The sequence below is a fragment of the Sminthopsis crassicaudata genome, chromosome 2, assembly GCF_048593235.1.
Source record: "Sminthopsis crassicaudata isolate SCR6 chromosome 2, ASM4859323v1, whole genome shotgun sequence".
Lineage (NCBI taxonomy): Eukaryota > Metazoa > Chordata > Mammalia > Dasyuromorphia > Dasyuridae > Sminthopsis > Sminthopsis crassicaudata.
In genome coordinates, this window is record NC_133618.1 from 660260773 (window position 1) to 660285306 (window position 24534).

General features: G+C 35.8%; 1 protein-coding gene across 7 annotated transcripts in view; it reads right to left on the reverse strand.

Annotated features, from left to right (window-relative positions):
- PPCDC (phosphopantothenoylcysteine decarboxylase) overlaps window positions 1-24534 on the reverse strand; it is a 56323-nt gene that overhangs the window by 24477 nt on the left and 7312 nt on the right. The window lies entirely within an intron of this gene.

Sequence of the window (24534 nt, forward strand, 5' to 3'; positions counted from 1 at the left end):
AAACTTAATGAGTTCTACTTAGGACAAATTGAATTTAAGATGCCTATAAGACATTAGATTAAACATGTTCAAAAATCAGTTGGTAATTCAGAAATGACATTAAGTAAAAAGATTAGGGATGCATATATCATCTGCATAGAAATGGTAGTTGAACATATGGTTATTAATAAGATTACTAGTGGAGACAAGAGGGCAGAGTAACAGGTCTTTGAGCTCTTCCTAGTTTCTCTGAGATTAACACCAGATCAAGCTTCTGAACTGGTTTTGGAGTGACATAACCTACATTTATTTGGGGTGTAACAAATTTCTAAAAGATATTTTTAAAGAACTTCAGAAAAGATCTGTTTCAATCAGGCATGGGGGGAGAGAGAAGAAATGGGTAAGCTCAGTGCTGGAACCCAAGGCACAGTAGCCTCCACATGCTGGGGGAATCTAGCGGGAGGCTCTTAGTCAAAATTCAACAGCATTGGCTACTCTGTTCTGGTTCAGAAGCCAGTGGATCAGCAGACTTGTTGTGAGACTTACAACACAATTATAAAAAGCAAAGAGTGAGCCCCTAAAACCCAGAATAATCCAGGACTTGGCCATATCCACCCAGCACTTAAAGAAGCTGGCAACACTAGCCCCAGGGAAGCATGAAGCCACTGTCACCTGTAAAGGAAGCTTGGGATAATCTCCTCTTTGCCCTAAGAGCAAACCTCAACCTTTAATGAGGGAAAAAGCAAAAAGAGCTCTGGCCAAAAATAGCTTTTATGGAGACAGTGAAGAACAGACCTCAAATACTGAAGACACTAAAAGCAAAATGTCTCCAGATGAAACCCCAAAGGGTGAAATGTGTTGGTTTCCATTTCACAAAGCTTCTTTGGAAGAATTCAAAAAAGATCTTAAAAGAGAGAAGAAAAATGGGGGAAAGAAATGAGAACTTTGTAGGAGAATTTGGAAAAGAAACAGAAATTATCTGAAGAAAACTTCTTAAAAAATAGATTGAGTGAAATGGAAAAAGCACATAACTCCTTTCAAAATAGATTTGATAAAATAGGGGAAAAAAAACCCAACTCCTTGAAAAACAGAATTTTGAAATGGAAAAAAAATCCAATGAATAAGACAGTTCATTTAAAAGTTCAATTGGCCAAATGCAAAAGGAGATAAAAAAAAAAAACTAACTGAAGAAAACAATTCTCTAAAAATTAGAATTGAACAAATAGAAGTGAATGACTCAATGAGACAATCAAGAATCAGCCAAACAAAACAAAACACAACAAAACAAACTAAAAAAGAAAAGAAAATAAAAAAATAGAAGAAAATGTAAAATATCCTATTGGAAAAACAACTGACCTAGAAAATAGATCCAAGAGACACAATTTAAGAATTATTGGACTGCCTGAAAATCTAGACAACATCTTTCAAGAAATCATCAAAAAAAAAACTGCCCTGAATCCTAAAGCCAGAGAGTAAAATAACCATTCAAAGAATCCACTGATCACCCCCTGAAAGAGACCCCAAAATGAAAACTCCAAGGAATTGCTGTTAAATGTCAGAATTATCAGATCAAGGAGAAAATACTGCAGGCAGCCAGAAAGAAACAATTCAAATATCAAAGAATCACAATCAGAATTACCCAGGACCTAGCAGCTTCCACTTTAAAGGATAGAAGGGCCTGGAATATGATATTCCAGAGGGCAAAGGAACTTGGACTGCAGCCAAAAATCAACAATACAGCAAAATTAAGCATTATCTTTCAAGGGAAAAAATACACATTTATTGAAATAAGAGATTTTCAATTATTTTTTATGAGAAAACCAGAGCTGAACAAAAATTTGATCTTCAAATACAGAAGAGAAACATAAGGTAAAACAAGAAGGAAAAAAACCCTTTGTCTTTTAAAGGTTAAAGTGTTTACATCTCTACATGGGAAGATGATATGTATAAATCTTGAGAACTGTACCTTTGTTAGAGATATAGTTAGAGGGCATAGATATAAGTTGAGGAAATAAAAAAGGAAAATAAAAGGAAAAGAAGGGAGGGAAATGAGTATTGTGTGAATCTTTAATCTCATCTCATTATACTATTGGCTCAGAGAATATTAGACCTATTTAGCTCACAGAGAAACAAGTCTCATCCTCTAGAGAAGTAGAAGAGGAAAGGGGAAAGGAAAGAGGGAGGTAATAGAAGGGAGAACAAGAAGTAAATGAGAAAGGGATAAGAAAGGGGGGAAAGGCTGCAAAAGGAGAAGGGCAGAATGATGAAGGAAATGGTCAGAAGCAAAATACTGGGGGTGAGGGAATGGGAGAAAGGAAAGAGAAAACTATAACTTGGGGAAAATAAGATGGCGGAAAGTACAGTTAGTAATTTTAACTGTGAATGTGAATGGGATGAATTCTCCCATAAAACAGAAGTAGAAAGCAGATTGGATTAAAAGCAGAATCCTACAATATGCTGTTTACAAGAAATATATTTAAAGCAGAGTGATACATTCAGAGTAAAGGTAAAAGGCTGGAGCAGAATCTAATATGCTTCAGCTGAAGTAAAAAAAAAAAAAGTAAGGGTAGCAATCCTGATCTCAGGACAGGCAAAAGCAAAAAAAGATCTAATTAAAAAACATAAGGAAGGAAAATATATTTTGCTTAAGTTACCATAAATAATGAAGTATTATGCTAAACACATATGCACCATATGTACAATATCCAAATTCCTACAGGCAAAGTTAAGAGAGTTGCAAGAATAATCAGACAGCAAAACTATACTAATGGGGGATCTCAACCTTATTCTATCAGAACTAGATAAATCAAACCACAAAAATAAATAAGAAAGAAGTTAAGGAAGTAAATAGAATTGTAGAAAAGTTAGGTATGGAAGGCAGAATCAAGATGATGGAGAGTAGACATGTCTCTAACTGAGCTCCTCCTCATGTCCCTCAGATCAACATCAGATCAAGCCTCTGAACTGGTCTTAGAGTGACAGAACCCACAAATATTTGGAATATAACAAATTTCCAGAAGAAGATACTTTGGAAGAGCTTCAGAAAAGGTCTGTTTCAATCGGGCAGGGGGAAGTGGCCAAGGCCAGGTGCAGGGCAAGAAGCTGGGGCAGGGAGCCAGAGAATTGTAGAGAATCTACTGTGAAGCTCTTAGGCTACTCTGTCCTGGTTACAAAGCAGTGGTTCAGCAGATTAGCTCTGAGACACCCAAAGCAAATACAAAAGGCAAATAGTGAATCTCTGAACCCCAGAAAAAAACAATGGATCTAGCCATGCCTACCCAGCACCAGAAATCAGTCATCAGGAAAACTAAAGTGGCTGTTGTCCCTTTGTCTTAAGAGCAGACCTCAACTTTTTACAAAAATGAGCAAAAAAAGCAAAAATAACTCTGACCACAGATGGTTTTTATGAAGAAAGAAAAACAGACCTCAAACCCTAAAGATTCTAAAGGCAAATTATTTCCAGATGAAGCCCCAAAGGGTGATATGAATTGGTCTCCATTTCACAGGGCTTTCTTGGAAGAATTCAAAAAGGATCTTAAAAGAGAGTTAGAAGAAAAATGAGAAAAGGAAATGAGAATTTGGCAAGAGAGTTTGGAAAAGGAAAAACAGAAATTATCTGAAGAAAATTTTTTTTAAAAATAGATTTTTATGAAACGGCAAAAGCACAAAACTCCTTACAAAATAGATCTGATGAAATATAAAAAAAGCATATCCTCACAAAGTAGATATGAAAAAGAAACAAATTTGTTGAAAAAGGGAATTTGTGAAATGGACAAAAAAATCTAATAACCAAGACAACTCATTTAAAAGTTCAATTGGCCAAATGCAAAAGGAGATTAAAAAAAATTAAAAAGCTAACTGAAGAAAACAATTCACTAAAAATTAGAATTGAACAAGTAGAAGTGAATGATTCAACAAGGCATCAAGAATCAGTCAAATGAAACAAAAAAAAAGAAAGAAAGAAAGAAAGAAAGAAAGAAAGAAAGAAAGAAAGAAAGAAAGAAAGAAAGAAAGAAAGAAAGAAAGAAAGAAAGAAAGAAAGAAAGAAAGAAAGAAAGAAAGAAAGAAAGAAAAAAAGAAAGAAAGAAAGAAAGAAAGAAAGAAAGAAAGAAAGAAAGAAAGAAAAGGAAAGAAAGAAAAGGAAAGAAAGAAAAGGAAAGAAAAGAAAATGTAAAATACCTCAAGGGAAAAACAAATGACCTGGAGAGATAATCTAAGAATTACTGGACTTCCTGAAAACCATAATGAACAAAAGAGCCTAGACATTATCTTTCAGGAAATCATCAAGGAAACTGCCCTGATATACTAGAACCAAAGGGTAAACAGTCATTGGAAGAATCACCTCCTGAAAGAGACCCCAAAATGAAAACTCCAAGAAACATCGTAGCTAAATTTCAGAATTATCAAATTATGGAGAAAATATTTCAAGCAGCCAGAAGGGCATAGAATCTGATATTCTGAAAGGCAAAGGAACTTGGATTGCAGCCTAGAATCAACTATCCAACAAATTGAGCATTATCTTTCAGGGGAAAAGATGGACATTCAATGGAACAGGTGAATTTCATTTATTTCTGATAAAAAGACCAGAGCTGAAAAAAAAATTTGATCTTCAAATGCAGAACTCAAGAGAAGCCTAAAAAGGTAAAAAGAAAAGAAAAAAATGACTTTCTTTTAAAAGTTAAAAAGCTATATCACCATATGGGAAGATGATATGTTTAACTCTTGACATCTGTATCTGTCTTATGGGTATACTTAGAAAGTTCAGATATAATTTGATTTTATTGTGATCATGTGAAAAAGAAACTAGAGGAAGAAAATTCTACTGGAAGAAGAGGAAGATGGATTTAAAATGGGATAAATTACATCTTATGAAGAGGCAAAAAAAAAAAAAAGACCTATTACAATTGAGGGCAAAAAGAGAGAGGGATGAGCATTGTATGAATTTCACTCTCATCAGATTTGGCCCAAAGAGAAAATATCAGACACATTTAGCTTCACAAAGAACCTTGTCTCACTCTATGGGGAAGTAGAAGGAGAAAAGGGAAAGGAAGGGGGAGGCTAATACAAGGGAGAACAGAAGTAGAAGAAGGAAAGGAATAAGAAAGAGGAAAGGGCTGTAAAAGGGGAGGTAGTCAGAAGCAAAATACTAGGGAAGAGAGAAAGAGGGAAAGGAAAGAGAAAAGTGTAACTTGGGGAAAATAAAATGGTGGGAACTTGAGTTAGTAATTTTAAATGTGAATGTGAATGAGATAAATTCTCCATAAAATAGAAGTGGAGGGGCAGCTAGGTGGCACTCCTGAAGTCAGGAGGACCTGAATTTAAATCTGGCCTCAGACACTTAATACTTCCCAGCTGTGTAACCCCGGGCAAGTCATTTAATCCCAATTGCCTCAGGGAAAAAAAAAAAAAAAACCCGGAGTATAGAATAGGGGAAATAGTGCTGTGCCACAGTTCTCTTTAATTGTCCTGACTCAGTTTCCCTTATTGTCCTGACTGAGTTTCCCTGAATTGTTCTATCTTAGTTTCCTTAACTGTTCTGCCTCAATGCCCTAGATGTAAAACTCCCTTGGGTCCATTAAGACTGAGGACCATTGCTCTAAGGTTATAAATTGTCAATGGGAGATGAAGGGCAGATCAGACTTCCTGGCTCCTAGCTCCTTCTGCCCACAAAGAATTTATGACACTGCCCCTCTAAAATATTCCAAGAGATAAGACTATCCCAGATATTTCATTGACATCTTTACTTCTGTTTATTCAAACATCCTGACTCTGGCTTTTAGTAAGAATTTTTTGCCTCCCCCCCCCATCCTGACAGAACCAAATGGTTCTAAGAAACTTCCCACTCTCAGTGTTCTGATTCCTTTCCTGCCTTGGTCTATCCCTGTAGCTGAGCCCTATGGATATATATGTCATTTAGAACTCACATTCGTCATTGGATATTTTGAGACGAGAGTCCTGTCTGTCAATTATGCTCTCCAAAACTCTCTAATCTCTATCTTGCTTCAGTTTCTCCAGCATTACAATAGACCAAAAATTAACTGGAAACTAAATAATCTGATCCAAAAGAATGAGTGGGTGAAACAGTAATTCATAAACACAATTGATAATTTCATTCAAGAGAATGACAATAATGAGACAACATAACAAAATTTAAAAAGCAGCTCTTTAGGGGAAGTTTTATATCTATAAATGCTTACTTGCATAAAATAGGGAAAGAAAAAGTCAATGAATTGGACATGCAACTAAAAAAGCTAAAAAAAGAACAAATTAAGAACCCTCAAGCAAATATCCAATTTGAAAGTCTGAAAATAAAGAGAAATTAACAAAATTTAAAGTAAAAAAAAAAAAACTACTAAACTAATAAACAAAAGTAAGAGCTGGTTTTATGTAAAAACCAACAAAATAAGATAAACCTTTAGTCAATTTGATTGGAAAAAGGAAAGAAGAAAATCAAATTGTTAATATCAAAAATGAAAAGTGAACTTTCCATCAATGAAGAGGAAATTAGAGCAATAATTAAGAACTATTTTGCCCAATTATATGCCAATCAATCTGATAATCTAAATGAAATGGAGGAATATTTAAACAAATGTAGATTAGCCAGATTAACAAAGGAGGAAATAAATTACTTAAAATAGTCCTATTTTAGAAAAAGAAACTGAACAAGCTATTAATAAATTCCCTAAAAAAAAATCTCCAGGGCTAGATGAATTTACATATGAATTCTACCAAATATTTAAAGAACAATTAATTCTACTATGCAGACTATTTGGAAAAATAGGGAAAGAAGGAGTCCTATCAAATTCCTTTTATGACACAGATATAGTGCTGATACTGAAACCAGGTAAGATCAAAAAAGAGAAAGACAATTACAGACCCATTTCCCTAAAGAATACTGATGCAAAAATCTTAAATAAATGTTAGCAAAGAAATTACATCAAATTATTACCAGGATAATACACCATGGACCAAGCAGGACTTATATCAGGAATGCAAGGCTAGTTCAATATTAATTATTAGCATAATTGATTATCTATAACCAAACTAACAGAAATCATGATTATTTCAATAGATGCAGAAAAAGCATTTAATAAAATCCAACAGCCCCATTCCTACTAAAAAACACTAGAGAATATAGAAATTAATGGAGTTTTCCTTAAAATGATCAGTAGCATCTATCAGCAAGTATTATATATAACGGTATAAACTAGAACCATTCCCAGTAAGATCAGGGGTGAAACAAAGTTGACCCCATCATCATTATTATTCAATATTGTATTAGAAATATTAGCTTTAACAATAAGAAAAGGAATTCAAAGGAATTACAGTAGGTAATGAGGAACCAAAATATTACTCTTTGCTGATGGGATATTTAGAGAAAGCTAGAGAATCAATTAAAAAACTACTAGAAACAATTCACAACTTTAGCAATGTTGCAGAATACAAAATGAATTTACATAAATCATCAGTATTTCTATACTCTACCAACAAAAGTCCAGCAGCAAGAGATACAATGAGAAATTCCATTTAAAGTAACTGTAGATATATAAAATATTTGGGATTTTATCTGCCAAGGGAAAGCCAGGAACTATATGAACACAATTACAAAACACTTTCCACACAAATAAAAGTCAGATCTAATCAACAGGAAGAATATCAAGTGCTCATGAGGAGGCCAAGCTAATATAATAAAAATGACAATTTTATCTAAATTAATATACTTCAGTGCCATGGCTGTCAAACTCCCAAGAAATTATTTTACAAAGCTAGAAAAATAATAACAAAGTTCATCTGGAAGAACAAAAGGTCAAGAATTTTAATGGAATTAATGAAAAAAAAGCAAATGAAGGTGGCCTAGATGTTCCAGACCTAAAAGTACATTATAAAGCAGTGGTCATCAAAACATTTGGTACTAGCTAAGAAATAGGGTAGTCAATAGGGTAGGGTACAATAAGTTGGGTTTACGGAATAAAATAATCAGTGACTATAGTAATCTTGTATTTGACAAACCTAACAACCCCAGCTTTTGGGATAAGAACTCAATGTTTGACAAAAATGCTGGGAAAATTAGAAGTTAATATGGCAAAAACATTCACCCACACCTAACACCCTCCACCAAGATAAGGTTGAAATGGGTTCATGATTTAGATATAAACAATGATATTATAAGCAAATTAAAAGAACAAAAGATAGTTTACTTCTCAGATCTGTGGAGAAGGAAGTAATCTGTGGCCACAGAACTATGGTACATTATGGAATGCAAAATGGAAAATTTTGATTTTATTAAGTTAAAAAATCTTTGTACAAACCAAACCAATGCAGATAAGATTAGAAGGGAAGCAGTAAACTGGCAAAAAACCCAAAACACCCCCAAAAAACAATTTTATATCCAAGGGTTTTAATAAATGACTCATTTCTTTTTTTATTATATATATATTTTATAATATTATCCCTTGTATTCATTTTTCCAAATTACCCCCCCTCCCTCTATTCCCTCCCCCCGACGACAGGCAATACCATACATTTTACATGTGTTACAATATAGTCTAAGTACAATACATGTGTGTGAATATCATTTTCTTGTTGCACAATAAACATTAGAATCCGAAGGTACATGCAACCTGGGCAGACAGATATTAGTGCTAACAATTTACATTCACTTCCCAGTGTTTCTTCTCTGGGTGTAGCTACCCCTGTCCATCATTGATCAACTGGAAGTGAGTTGGATCTTCTTTATGTTGAAGATTTCCACTTCCATCAGAATACATCCTCATACAGTATTGTTGTTGAAGTATACAGTGATCTTCTGGTTCTGCTCATTTCACTCAGCATCAGTTGATTTAAGTCTCTCCAACCCTCTCTGTATTCCTCCTGCTGGTCATTTCTTACAGAGCAATAATATTCCATAACCTTCATATACCACAATTTACCCAACCATTCTCCAACTGATGGACATCCATTCATCTTCCAGTTTCTAGCTACAACAAAAAGAGCTGCCACAAACATTTTGGCACATATATGTTTCTTTCCGCTCTTTAGTATTTCTTTGGGATATAATCCCAGTAGTAGCGCTGCTGGGTCAAAGGGTATGCACAGTTTGATAACTTTTTGGGCATAATTCCAGATTGCTCTCCAGAATGGCTGGATTCTTTCACAACTCCACCAGCAATGTATCAGTGTCCCAATTTCCCCACATCCCCTCCAACATTTGTCATTATTTGTTCCTGTCATCTTAGCCAATCTGACAGGTGTGTAGTGGTATCTCAGAGTGGTCTTAATTTGCATTTCTCTGATCAGTAGTGATTTGGAACACTCTTTCATGTGAGTGGATATAGTTTCAATTTCTTCCTCTGAGAATTGTCTGTTCATATCCCTTGACCATTTATCAATTGGAGAATGGTTCGGTTTCTTATAAATTATGGTCAGTTCTCTATATATTTTGGAAATGAGACCTTTGTCAGAACCTTTGTTTTTAAAAATATTTTCCCAATTTGTTACTTCCCTTCTAATCTTGTTTGCATTAGTATTATTTGTACAGAAACTTTTTAGTTTGATGTAATCAAAATCTTCTATTTTGTGATCAATAATGATCTCTAGTTCTCCTCTGGTAATAAATTCCTTCCTCCTCCACAAGTCTGAGAGGTAGATTATCCTCTGTTCCTCTAATCTATTTATTATCTCCCTCTTTATGCCTAAATCATGGACCCATTTTGATCTTATCTTGGTATATGGTGTTAAGTGTGGATCCATATCTAATTTCTGCCATACTAATTTCCAGTTTTCCCAACAGTTTTTTCCGAATAATGAATTTTTATCCCTAATGTTGGAATCTTTGGGTTTGTCAAAGATTAGATTGCTATAGATGTACCCTTTTTTGTCCTTTGTATCTAATCTGTTCCACTGATCTACCGGTCTATTTCTTAGCCAATACCAAATGGTTTTGGTGACTGCTGCTATATAATATAGCTTTAGATCAGGTACACTTAGACCACCTTCCTCTGAGTTTTTTTTCATTAGTTCCCTTGCAATTCTTGACCTTTTATTCTTCCATATGAATTTTGTTGTTATTTTTTCTAGGTCATTAAAATAGTTTCTTGGGAGTCTGATTGGTATAGCACTAAATAAATAGATTAGTTTGGGGAGTATTGTCATCTTTATTATATTCGCTCGGCCTATCCAAGAGCACTGAATGTCTTTCCAATTATTTAAATCTGATTTTATTTTTGTGGCAAGTATTTTGTAATTTTTCTCATATAATTCCTGACTTTTCTTTGGTAGATGGATTCCCAAATATTTTATACTCTCAACATTTGTTTGGAATGGAATTTCTCTTTGTATCTCTTGCTGTTGCATTTTGTTAGTGATATATAAAAATGCCGAGGATTTATGTGGATTTATTTTGTATCCTGCCACTTTGCTGAAATTTTGAATTATTTCTAGTAGCTTTTTAGCAGAGTCTTTGGGGTTCTCTAAGTATACCATCATGATAAATGACTCATTTCTAAAATATGTAGGGAATTGACTCAAATTTACTAGAATATAAGCCATTTTCCAATTGATAAATGGTCAAAGGATATGAACAGACAATTTTCAGATGAAGAAACTAAAACCATTTCTAGTTATATGAAAAAATGCTCTAAATCACTATTGATCAGAGAAGTGCAAATTAAGACAACTCTGAGATATCACCTCACACCTCTCAGATTGGCTAAGATGACAGGAAAAGATAATGACTAATGTTGGAGGGGATGTGGGAAAACTGGGACTCTAATACATTGTTGTGGAGTTGTGAACTGATCCAATCATTCTGAGAACAATATGGAACTATGCCCAAAGAGATATTAAACTATGCATACCCTTTAATCCAGCAGTGGCTCTATTCGGCCTGTATCCCAAAGAGATCTTAAAGGAGGGAAAGGGACCCACATGTACAAAAGTGTTTGTAGCAGTGCTTTTTGTAGTAGCAAGAAATTGGAAACTAAGTGGCTATCCTTCAGTTGGAGAATGGCTGATAAGTTAGTAGGGTATATGAATATTATGGCATATTATTGTTCTATAAGAAACAATCAGCATGATGATTTCAGAGAGGCCTAGAGAGACTTACATGAACTGATGATGCTAAGTGAAGAGCAGAACCAGGAGATCATTGTACAGAGCAACAGCAAGATGATCAATTCTGGCTTTCTTGAACACTGAGAAAATTCAGACCAGTTCCAAGTCTTGTGATGGAGAGGGCTATCTGCACCCAGAGAGAAGACTGTAGAAACTGAGTGTGGATCACAACATAGTATTTTCACTTTTTTATTGTTGTCTGCTTGTTCTTTCGTTTTCTTTCTCATTTTTTTCCCTTTTTGATATGATTTTTCTTGTGCAGCATGATAATTATGAAAATATGTATAAAAGAATTGCACATGTTTAAAATAAATTGGATTATTTGCTATCTAGGGGAGGGAGTGGGAAGAAGAGAGGGAGAAAAAAATTGCAATACAAGGTTTTGCAAAGGTGAATGTTGAAAATCACAGTTTATTCCCTGCCTGCCTACCCTGAGCAGCTTATCTCCATGTTCTCCCTGCAAGGGCTCCCTCAACTTCTCTCAACAGTAAGAAGAAGGCAGTGGACTCTCTGGATGTCCATCTATCATTCTTCATTCTTGGCATGTGCCCTGCTTTACATGTGACAGCCTACCCACCCTCACCATGTCTCTCCATCAACTTCTCTTTGGCCCTCACTTTTCATTCTCTAGATGTTCTCTTACTTCACCAAGAATGGTACTCAAAGGATATAAGTATTTTTAATGGCATTTTAAAAGTGCTTTACAAAGCAAATAGCTAACTTATTTGCAAAAAGGAGAAAGAGAGTTGCCAGAAGTAACATTATGTTAGAATACAAACTTGTTTGTAAGAGCTTATGAATAATTATGAGCATTATCTCATAAGAAGAGAAATAATAGAGTTAAAAAATTATTTTAAAGAAAAAATGGGGAGATAGGCAACTAACAAAATCACCCCCAAGGACATTCAAAGATGAAAATGGAAAGAAATTTATCATTAAAAGAAAAATTTTTTAAACTTGCATAACTAATATCAACTTTTTTCCAACAAGTACAATGGAACCAACACAGTTGGACTCTAACATAAGAGGATGGACTAAGGAGCTATAGATATAGAAACAAAATTTTGATGTCATTGAAGAACCAATAAATGAGGTATTTTAAAGAGGAGAAAACACCAAAAGCTTGGGAAAAGAATGCAGACCTTACTAATAATGAAAAAAGGCAACCAAGAAAATATCAACAACTACTGACCTTTTCTGCCTACTCTCCCATCAATACAAAATCTTAATTCAAAGGTATCCTTGATGAGGGCATTAGGAAACAAGAAGACTTTCAAAATCAATATTCAATGATGGATCACATCTTTACCATTTCACAATTAATGGAAAGATGAAGGGAATTATAAGATTAATATCCCATTATCCTTATTGTTTGCTGATTACAAAAAAAAAAAAAAAAAAAAGCATCTGATCAGGTAGAAGAAAATGCTGCCTTACATGTAGGTCCTTTCACAACAAAATGTCTCCCATCCATTCATCAAAATCATTCAAGAGTCTTCAATGATAAACATGAGGAGAGACATAAACAAGGGGATGTTTGCTACTCAGGAGGAACAATACAGAAGGAAAGCTGAATTAATGTGTTTGTTCTTCTTTTGGACATTGGGTCTCTCTCTTAGGCTAGAAGCACACTGGCCACATAAGAGTGAGATTCCACTGACAACTGGCACAGAAGCGTTGACATTCTCCTGTTTCATGTAAGAGACCTGTCCAGGGGAGGCCAAAACCCTCACAATACCCTCGGTGCCCCTTCCCTGGTCTAGTCTAGTCTTTCTCTTCAACCAGAATAATCGCTGAACAGGAAATGAGGGACTAACCTCACGTGATTAACAAGAAGTCACAACTGAACAAAAGGAAGGTGATGATAACAACATCTAGTTGTCTTCAATGGGGATGGAAAAATAAAAGGTAGATGTAAATGTAGAGTTGCTATCAATGATGTCTGAAAAGGCACAAACAACAAGAAAACTGCTGAAGGCCTGAAGCTGGGCAAACATTCAACTTTTCATCAAAGAAGAAGGTAGAGTTCACACACAATACAAACTAACGAAGCTGACTTTCGTTCCCAGCAAGACTGTAGGGCAAGTTATTAAAGATTTGGCTTAAGAGCATATGGAAAGAGAAGAACTAATCCCTTCAAGCCACTGTAGTTTCCTCTAGCAATGGCCACCCCAGGACAGTAGCATGTATTTTTCTGAAAGGATAAGTGGTTGGGAGTGCTGCAGATACAGGAGGAGAAAATCAAACTGATTCTATTTTATAATTGACTTGATTCTGTATCACTGCTGACATTCTGTATAACTCTTAAGTCATATTTCATGTCTTTGAATTAAGCTCAGAAGTTCACAGGTTCAGAAGTTCATTCTTCCTCTCTGAGTTTAGAAGTTGTTTCCCTATAAATCATCTTAATTAAAAGAAAACTGTTATCTCTATACCACTAGCTGTCCTTGTATAATTAGAAGAAATCTGTTATCTATATGCCATTAGTCATTCTTGCAGGTGGATTAAATCAATTAGAATTTCTTATCGACAAGATAGAAGGAGGGGGTTGTTGCTAGCCCTCCGTTCCCAATTTCCAGCCAATCATATTGTCTGCCACATCTATGATGCTTCTGGCTATGTCACCAATCATACTGTTTTCTCTCATCTATGATAATGCCTTCTAGTTTGGAGATGCTTTTTTTTTTCTATAAAAATGATCTGCCAGCCCTCATTCAAAGTCTTTTCTGAGGAGGCTGAGACCCTTTTTGCTGGCAAATTCATGCTTTGCTAATAAAGTGATTATGCTCAGAGCTTGTGCCTTATTTTTGCCTTAATTTCATTCTCAACAGTGTGCTTATAGTTCAGGAAAGCATTTGAAAAATCTTTTGTCCTACATAAGATGCAGAGATGAGAGCTGGAAAACAGCATACCTAAGATGGCTTCAGAACTAGTTAAATGATTGAACCCAAAAGAGGAATTATTAATAAGTCAACATCAATCCAGAAGTGATTTTCTGGTAAAATATCTCTGGGATTTGTCCGTTGTCCTAGATAGTTTAATATTTTTAACAAAGATTTGGGTGAAGTCATAAAATATATATTTATGAGAACTGCTAATGACACAAACTGTGGAGGGATAACCAATATATAGGATGACAGAGCCAAGATCCAAAAAGTTCCTGAGAAGGTGCAATAGATATTCTTCACCTCCTTTGTATCATGGACCCTTTGGCAGTACTGTGACTCCCTTCTCAGAAGCATCTTTTTAAATGAAGAAAATGATGAATTTAAGTTAGAGATTAATTAGTAAAAACACAAATGTGATTTTTTTCCCCCCTCACATCTAAATTCACAGATTCCCTGAAATCTACCCTGGATCCTTTGAGGGTCCATGAACCTCAGATTAAGAACCTGGCCTACCCAAAACAATAGGCCAAATCTAAAAAAGAGAAAATGTAATAAGGATAAATGTAAAGTTCTTGTATGAAAGAGATATGAAAGTTTGGAGAAATACACATTCAACAACTTCACAAACTTCATTGATTCAAGTTTGACATGGCCCAAGTTACATAAAGAGATACAGTACTGTCAGAAAGATGGCCTTTATCTCTCAGATTAGTCACCCCTGTTGTGCTGTTTTTAGTTCTAGCCATCAGATTTTAGGAGAAATGTGGGTAAACTGGAAGGACATTCAGATGTGGGCCACCAGCACGGTAAAGAATATCTCCTTTATGACATGAAATTCAGCTGGATGAGCTAATAACCATATTTAGCCTAAAGAAGAAAGGACTCAGTGAGTGAAAGTGACATGAGAGCAGTCTTCAAATATTTGAAGGAACATCATACGGAAAAATTTAAATTTCTGTATAATTTCAAAGGTTAAGTGTTACAGTAAAACAGAATATGGATTGATTCTCAGTAACTAGTGTTAATTTTGGCCTAACGATCAACACCAAGAAAACAGGTTCTCCACCAGCTAGCATCTCACCATGGTAGGTAGAATCATGGTTACGGCAAAAGGAAAAGTTTTGAATGCTGTGGATAAGTTCATTTAACTTGGCTGTACACTATCCATGGATGTACACATTGATAATGAGAGGTTGGCAAATGCATTGCCAGAGCTAGCTGAGCGTTTGAGAGGTTCTGAAGGAAAGTATGAGGGAAAAGAGATATTATTCTGCCTACCAAATTGAAGTCATTGTGCTGACCTCATTGTCATATGCCTATGAAATCTGGACAGTATATCAAGCACTACTTCAGGAAATCAAATTGTTTCCATTTGAATTCCTTTTTTTTTTGCACATGAAATTGCATATCTATTATGTACAACTTGCTATTTCTTTTAAATATATAATAAAGTTATTATGTAATTTTTTCCTTTTTTTTCTTCCCTCTCTCCTACCCTAAAGATGGCTATCATTAGACACAAATGTGTGTGTGTGTGTGTGTGTGTGTGTGTGTGTGTATGTGCATGCATAAAATTATCCTACACTTACTTCTATTTATCAGTTCTTTTTCTGGATGCAAATAGTATCTTCCTTCACAAGTTCTTTGTAATTAATATGGACATTTATAAATCAAAATGACTTACTAATAGTGATAATAATAATAATAAGACAAATTGCTGTTATTGTATACAACATTCTATTGGTTCTGCTAATTTCACTCTTCATTTTCTCATGCAAGTCTATCCATGTTTTTCTAAGATCAGTGAGCTCATCATAGCACATTAGTATTTCATCATAATCATACACCACAACTTGATTAACTATTCCCCAATTGATAGGCATCTCTGTAATTTCCAGTCCTTTGTCATCAGAAAAAGAGCTGCTATAAATATTTTAAAACATGTATGTTCTTTTTCTTTTTTCCCTACTCATCTTTAAAAATAGATCTAGTATTGGTATTACTGGATCAAAGGGTATATAGGGAGTATAATAATTCTTCGGGCATAATTCCAGATTGTTCTCCAAAATGGTTGGATCAATTCATATTCCATCAATAAATTAGTGTCCCACATCCCCTCTAACATTTGTCACTTTCCCCTTCAATCATTTTAGCCAATCTCAAAGCTGTTTTAATTTGCATTTCCCTAATCAATTATTATTTAGAGCATTTTTTCAAAAGACTATAAATTGTTTTTATTTCTTCATCAGACAACTGCCTTTTCATATCTTTTAACCATTTATCAACTAGAAAATGACTTGCATTCCTGCAGATTTTACAAAGTTATTTATATTATTTGAGATATAAGACCTTTATTTGAGAAATTGTATGTTTTTTCCCCCAATTTTTATTTTGTTTCTAATCTTGGCTATATTTGTTTAACTTAATGTAATCAAAATTATTCATTTTATGTCTCACTCTGCTCTCTACCTCTTGTTTATTAATAAATTATTCACCTAACCATAAGTCTAATAAGAAATATGTTCCATGTTCTCCAAGTTTTCTTGTTATATTTCCCTTAATATCCATTTTGACCTTATCTTGGTAAATGGCCTAAAATATTGGCCTATGCCCAATTTTTGCCATACTGCTCTCCAGTTTTTCCAACAGTTTTAACCAAATAATGAATTCTTATCCCCAAAACTTGTCTTTACACTTGTGAAATATAAGGTTACTATATTCATTTGCTGCGTATATATGTCTACTCTATTCCAATGATCTACCTTCCTAGTCCTTAGCCAATACAAAGAATTTTGATGATTACTATCTTAAAATATAGTTTAAGAATTAATATATGAATTATCTTCGGAAGACCCTGAAGATCACCTGACAAGATAAGGTATTAGACACTGAAGTCTTTTCTTAAGCTGAACTGCCAAGCATTCAAACTCTTGCAAATAGTATAGCCAATAAGCTGGCCAAAATGTTCAAATGCCAAAAGTATACTTGCCTAAAAGAGTTTTATGGAGGACTCACACTAGATAAGCACTCACATGGAGGTCAGAAAAAGTAACCAAGGATACTCCCAAGATCTCACTGGAGAATTTTGGAATTAATTGTGAGACATGGGAGACACTGGCATAGGACACTGCCTCAATATGGCATGTCCACATCAAAGGCACTGTGCACTATGAGCAAAGCAGAATTACAGAAGCTCAAGAGAAATTTAAGACATGCAAATTTAGAGACATCTCCTCTCCAACTGTTCATATTTATATCTGACCTGTGGCAGAGCCTTCCAAGATCATATTGTTCTAACCAGTGAAAGCTGGACACACTGTACCTTGACTCCAACATAGCAATAGCATTTTGGTGCTCTTGGAATACAAAGGACAACAACCAACTATATTTTTGGATTTTGGATTCCTGCCAAAGTAGGAATTTTTTGGTTCAACTATGCATATTTGTTAAGGAGTAGTGGGAGGAAGGGAAAGTAAATTTTCATTAATTGAAAGAAGTTTAATTTTTAGAAAGCCACCAAACTGAGTAGCATGGACTACTTCAGGAGATGACAGGCTCCCTCTCATGACAGCTGTTCAATGAAAGGGTGGATGACTTCTTGTCAAGGATATTGCAGAGAATACTTGCTCAGGCCTAGGTTACAATAGCTAGTCTCTAAGGTGTCTTCCAAATCTATGGCTATATTCTATACCCAAACTTTGCTACGTGGCCAAATCACAAAGGAGCTGTATCTAAGGATTAGTGGCTGCTCCTTGGTTTGATTTGGGAATAAGAACTCATATAGCAACTTAAAAGTTTATGAAGAATCCTCTTAACAATAAGTAGACAGTGTAAGTATTATTATATCCATATTAAAGATAAGAAAATTGAAATGCAGAGAAAATATTACTTGTAAATATCAGAATAATGAACTCAAGTGTTCCAAAGAGTAAGCCCACTGTCCATTCCACTACATCATGATCCTTTAATTTTGACATATGGCTACAGAAAAAGGGTCTCTACCAGCAGACTATGAAGAATCTGTCTATGTTGGCTCTTTCAATCAAGCAGTTAACTTAAGCACATAACTATTCAACAGGCTACATTTCCTACTTCCATCTTTCTGATTAAAGCTAAAGCATCTGAAGGCACATAATCCAAACAAGATGACAAAAGTATAAACAAGCTAGAAGAAACCATCAAGATTTACCTACTCACAGACTGAGAACTGGAAGGAACTTTGGAAGACCTGTATCCAGTCTAAAGTCCCATTGCTTCTTTTTACACATGAAGAAACTGAGGTCAACAATCAACAAAGAAGAGGCTGATTTAAACCTGGGTCTTCAGGAGATCATTATATACTTCAACAACAATACTATATGATGATCAATTCTGATGGACAGGACTCTCTTCAACAATGAGATGAACCAAATCAGTTCCATTCGTTCAATAATAAAGAGAACCAACTACATCCAATGAAAGAACTCTGGGAAATGAGTGTGAACTATAACACAGCGTCTCCAAACTCTCTGTTTTTGTCTGCTTACATTTATGATTTCCTTCTCAGGTTAATTTTACCTTATTTCTAAATCCGATTTTTCTTGTGCAGCAAAATAACTGTATGGATATGTATACATATATTGTATTTAACATATACTTTAACATATTTAACATGTATTGGTCTACCTGCCATCTGGGGGAGGGGGTAAGGGGGAAAGAGGGGAAAAGCTGGAACAGAAAGTTTTGCAAGGGTTAATGCTGAAAAATTACCCATGCATATATGTCTTATAAATAAAAAGCTATAATAATTAAAAATAAATAAATAAATCTGGGTCTTCTCATTTCAAGTGCTGAACACTTCCACTCTCCCTACTGGATTCCCTGTGCAAAGCACCATAATACATGAGAAGAAAATGCCAGCATAAATAAGAGATCCACTTGACCCTCCAGAGCCTTATGATATACTGGGAAGAAAAAATACAAGCACATAAGGAGCAATTTTGAGAAAAAGAATAGAACACAGAAGTACACAGGAGAGGTATAAAGTACCAGGAGAGTTCAAAGAAGGAGACCATTTATGTCTGGGGGTGATCCTCCATGATCCTCACAGAGGTGTTCTAGCCACTCTTGAGAAGGCTAATCCTCGGGCCCACATGATGACAATTCTTCCCACAGATAACTGCCACAAACCACGAGCCTCTCTCTGCATGGCAGTCCCAGAGGAGGAGGCAGCCATTTCCTCCTCCAGCTATCACTTGGATCTCAGATTAAGACAGATAGGAATAAGGACAATTGGACTTCTTCTCCTCACACCTCAGTAAATCCCAATGAGAACTTGGCAAAGCAGGAAGATTGAGTTGATATTTCTGACTAACTCCTAGACTCAACTACATTATGAATTGCCTGAATGTATCCTGGGACTTCCTTTGTTGAAACAAAATTGTGGACCTTCCATACTAGAAAAAATTAAATACAACTCTCACTCTATTCCACCCCAAGCAGCCACAATTATGTCTAGTAATGTATAAGCAGCCACCCCCATTAAATTTCACACCCTACCCCAACTTGTTACCACTCCCTCAGAAGAATCCTTGGCACAAATGAAATCCCTTGGAGACACTAGGATTCAGCAGGAAGAGCCCTCAGAACTTCAAACTAATCATGGAAATATTATCTCATGATCACATCACCACAGACCCCCACCATACACTTGACCTACATTTCAGTTCTGCTGACCAGTTTCCTCTCCCTGGCTTGCTTCTTGTCTGGGTAGCTCTAACTAGTTGTAATTGGGACCAAGAACAGGGAGAATAAAGAGAAAGCCTTTTCTGGCTGAATAGATCAAGTTTTCATAAGCAAGATGAAGTAAAGCCTCATTCATTCCCCAATTTGGAATCGGTGGGGCTTTGGAAAAGAGCTTTATGCTGTCAATGAGGTGTTTGCTAAGCAAACAATGATATGGGCAGGATTGAATTGAGACTGTTAACACTTACTTGGGAAAAAAAAAAGTTTTCAAACACTTTAGTAGCTCTTATGTACTTATAATCAGTGGCAAATCCCTCATGTTCATAAAACCACATGCTTTACTTGTAAACATAATAGATTAGCTTCTGCTACTGAATAAATTGTGTAAGAATTAAGTATATATCTTTCAACATAATCTCTTATTAATTCTAGAGATTTGTGCCAAACCTGCTATGGTTTGGCTGCTTATGGCCAAATATATAGGGAGAGGGACCACACTAGGGACACTTGTTAAGATGATTCTGTGTAAAGGCATGTGTTTTAATGGCATAGAGCACAGATATCTAAAACAGTTGGTGGTGCAAGGGCTACAGCCCTGGGCCTGGAATCAGTTTGAATCTAACCTTAGGCATTTACTAGTTATGTGATCCTGAGCAAATAACTTAACATATCTACCTCAATTTCCTAATCTGTAAAGTGGGGATAATAATATCACCTACCTCCCAGAGCTGTATAAGAATCAAATGAGAGAATATTTCTTTAAAAAAAACAAAACAAAACAAAACAACTAACAGTTAGCAACAGAGTCTGGCACATAATCAGCACTGCATAAATGCTCATTCTCTTCCCCCTTCTTTTCTAAAGTTATGTTATAGTGAAAGTTCAAAGCCTCTGGTGAATCAATAATGACCCAATGGGGCACTATTTACCAACCTTGTTTTTAACAAAGTTGCTTCTGGTCAGAAGAACTGATTGCCAGTTCTAACTCTGTTACAACTAGGGCAAGTTACTGCCTCCTGAGCCTCAGTTTACCTGATTTGTAAAAGGAAGAGGTTGGGACTCAGGTGATTTCTAAAGTGGCTTCTACTTTTCAAATCTTAAGAATAAGTTTCAGAGAAAAGTGAATGGAAGCTTGGGGCTGGTTGCTTCAGCCCACTGTGTTCACCCTTAGATCAACACTGCCACCTACTGAACATACACATTACGGTCAAGTGAGAAGCGAGGGGCAAAACAAGGACTTGGACTGAATCAGCAGCCTATCATTCACTCATTCATTCATCCATTCACCCAACAAATATTTATTGCCCACCAACCAGAAGTGAGCTTTGTGCTACATGTTATGGGGAGTAAAACAAAAGAGGATATTCCCTGCCTTCAAGGAGCTTACAATCTAGTTGGGGACAGATGTAACTCATAGGTTGTATCTTATGCCCTAAATGTGTTCCAAGCAGCGAAAGGGAACTATATTTAGACTGATAGGGTCAGGACAGACTCTAAAAGAATTAGAGGATTTAAATTAGACTTTGAATTTAAATTATATTTAGTTGGAGTGGGGAGTATTTCACTACCAATTATAGGGGGAAAATAAAATTTTAAGTTTACAGAGGAAAAAAATTCTAAAATATCCCCTATTCTAATCATAAATGGTTACAAGTAGTAAAGGGCTAACTTGTACACATCCCCCCCTCCCATCTAACTATTCTCTAGGCCTGAAAATCTGAAGAAATCATAGTAGTTCAGAAGCCAGAGAAGATCGATGACTTACACAGAAAATCTTAGGCCTAGGACCGAACTTGGGGAATCAGTATTCTTCCCATTTCTATCCTACTTGGAGATTTTTTTTTTTTTTTAAACAATCAATATGACCTTCTTTCCCATCATTTTAGAGGTGGAGAACTAAGGTTGTAGACAAGTACTGTGAAACATGCTTGGTATGTTGCTTGGTTCTGTTGAATTGCTTTTGTTCCTTCTTTTTTAAAATCTCCATCACAAGAGATGGCTCCCTGGGTTGCAAGAATATGGGTATATTTAGAAGAAAAAAAAAAAAAAGATGATACAATAACAAAAGATAGGAATATAAGTAAGACTTTTTTAAGAAAAAAAAAAGAAAAAAGCAATATGGTATGAGCAGAGGCTCTGAAGATGGGAATGAATGCAGCATTTTATGGGAAAAATCAGCAGTCTGGTTTGGTTACACCAGCATTTGTATAAGGGATCAGACAGGGATCAGGCCTGGCCCAGTCAGACCTGGACTCCTGCAACACCTTTTTAACTGGACTCTCTGCTTCCAGTCTCTCCCATTTCTAACCCATCCTCCTCACAGTCGGCCACTAAAATCATCTTTCTTGACAGCCATCCTCTACTCCTCAAAAATCTTCAAGACTCCTGATTATTTCTAAGATAAAATTCAATCTCCTCAGCCAAGTATTTCATGACCTTACTCTCTAAAGCTTAGTTGCCTGTAACTCATTCCATTCCTGCCACATGGTCCAAATGCCATTCTCTGAATTCAACATTTTAACTCCTTCCACCACACCCAGAATGTATTCCCTCCTCAATACTGCCTCTTCCATCCAAGTTCAGTTCAAGGGCTCCTGCCACTGGGAAGTTTTTCTGATGTTCCTAGTTGAGAATGCTTCCCTCATCTACATTCTATCTTTTGTTTTGTTTGGTTTTGTTTTTTTCATTTTTATCCTTGTACCCTCCAACACCCAGCTTGAATAGTGATTTGTATATAATAGGTACTTAGTTACTAATTCTGAATACTAAGCTACTAATATGTACATAATAGGCACTAAGTTACTAATTCTGAATACAAGCTAAGGAGTTTGGTCTTTATCCTGTTACAATAACAACAATGATAAAAATAACAACAGCAACAATAACTGTAAAATTCAGCAATTATTATTGTATAGACAGTAGGGAGTACTTGGAGATTTCTAAGCAGAACTTTGCATTAGGAAGACTAATCTGACAGCTATGTATAGGATGCATGGTACCAGAGCATGATGGACTTGGAGTTGGGGGTTCTAGTTATGTCAATAGGCCAACCACTAATCCTTCTGGACCTTCATTTCTTCATCTATAAAAGAGGGAGCTATACTAGATAACTTGTGAGATCTAAGGCTCAAAATCTATAATCCTATGATGGCTGTAGCATAAGACTAGAAACAGAAAAACAATGAGCAATTAGCCAGGAGATGAAGACCACAACCTGAGATGCTGCTTATTGAATTAGGCTGCTCTCGATTTTTACCAAGATCTCCAAGAGACCTTGCATCATCATTTTCGGGGCTCAAGCCCTACCTCCTTCACAAACCACAGCAGCACAAAGTCAGCAGCAGCAGAGCAGTGGTGAGACACAGCATGGAAGGAACACATGAGTCTGACGCTCAGGGGAACTGGCTTCTGGGTTAGGCCAGACACTAAGTAGCAATATAGCTTTGGGAGCAAATCACCTTACTTTTCAAGTCTGATTCACTGACTATAAAATGGGGTTCATTATTCTTGCTCTATTTTCCTGGGGCACTCAGAGAACTAAATGAGAAATGTACATGAAAATATTATAGGCACAATATTTTCATGTGTGCACACATATACACACATATATACAATATTTTCATGTATGTATATATATATATATATATATACATACATATATATATATATGAAAGTTAATTATTATTATTACTGGATGATCTTCACCTAGTTAAGGCTAGGAACTGTTTCAGTTTTATGTTTGTTTCTCCTGCAACCTGGTTATTTACATGTTGAATGCAAATCTAGAACTCCTAGAGAACAGGAATTATTTTTGCTTTTCTTTATATGCCTAACATTTGATGCAGCACATATTAGTCACTTAATAGGTGCTTGTACAATTGAAATGAATTTAACTGAAGTATTCTAATATCTCCTCCAGTTCTAAAATGCTATGGTCCTATTATACCCTAATTACACAGTTCCATATCAAAACTCTCCTTCTCTGAATTCCCATATCACTTATTACAGTAGCAAATGTTATGCAAATGAAGAGGGGACCCCGAAACTCTGAAAATCCTTGAAGGAGAAAATCCCCTTCAACTCTGCCTCAGTGTGGGACTTTCCCCCAGGGACAAACAGTTTCTTTGTTATCTGGGTGGGGTCAGCTCAGTCCAGAAACTCATTGAATTTAATTCAAATTCCAGTTCAAAGCTAGAGCCAACCCTTGAGGCCCTTCTGCTTGTAACCAAAGCCTCCTATTATAAAAGAGCCAAACTAAAATCCTCTCCTTGCAGAGGTTCCAAACATGCCATGCTATGCCATATTAGGCTATGCCATGCTATGCCAAGAGCTTCTGTCCACTGGAATACTCTTTCCAGTGCCATCCTCTCTTTAGCCTGACCTATTTCCCTATCCAGACTTTATTTCTAACCTTACTTCCAATCCCCATCATAAACCTCTTTTATCAATCTAAGTTTTCAGGTCTGTAAATTCCTTTACAGAGAATCTGTGCGCCACCAGAAGGGAGTCTCTAAAACTCCTTATCCTTGCACCAAATCCCAATAGGTTACAGGGGAGCCAAACCTCTCCATTTGGGTCCCTGAACCCAGAATCTGCCACTAGACCTTATCATTTAACTCCCTGGCCACCAGAAACCCTAATTTCATTTTGGTTCCCTAAATCTAAACCTCATCACAATCACACCCTTTTGGCATACTAGGTCTTATAAGCTATGCCTCTGCTGCTATCTCACTCTGGAATCTCCCTCAACCCTGAACACTTTAACCATTCATCAGATCTTTCTCCACTAAAAGGCCTGCCTCCCTTCTCTCACTGTTGAGCTCCTTCTTGA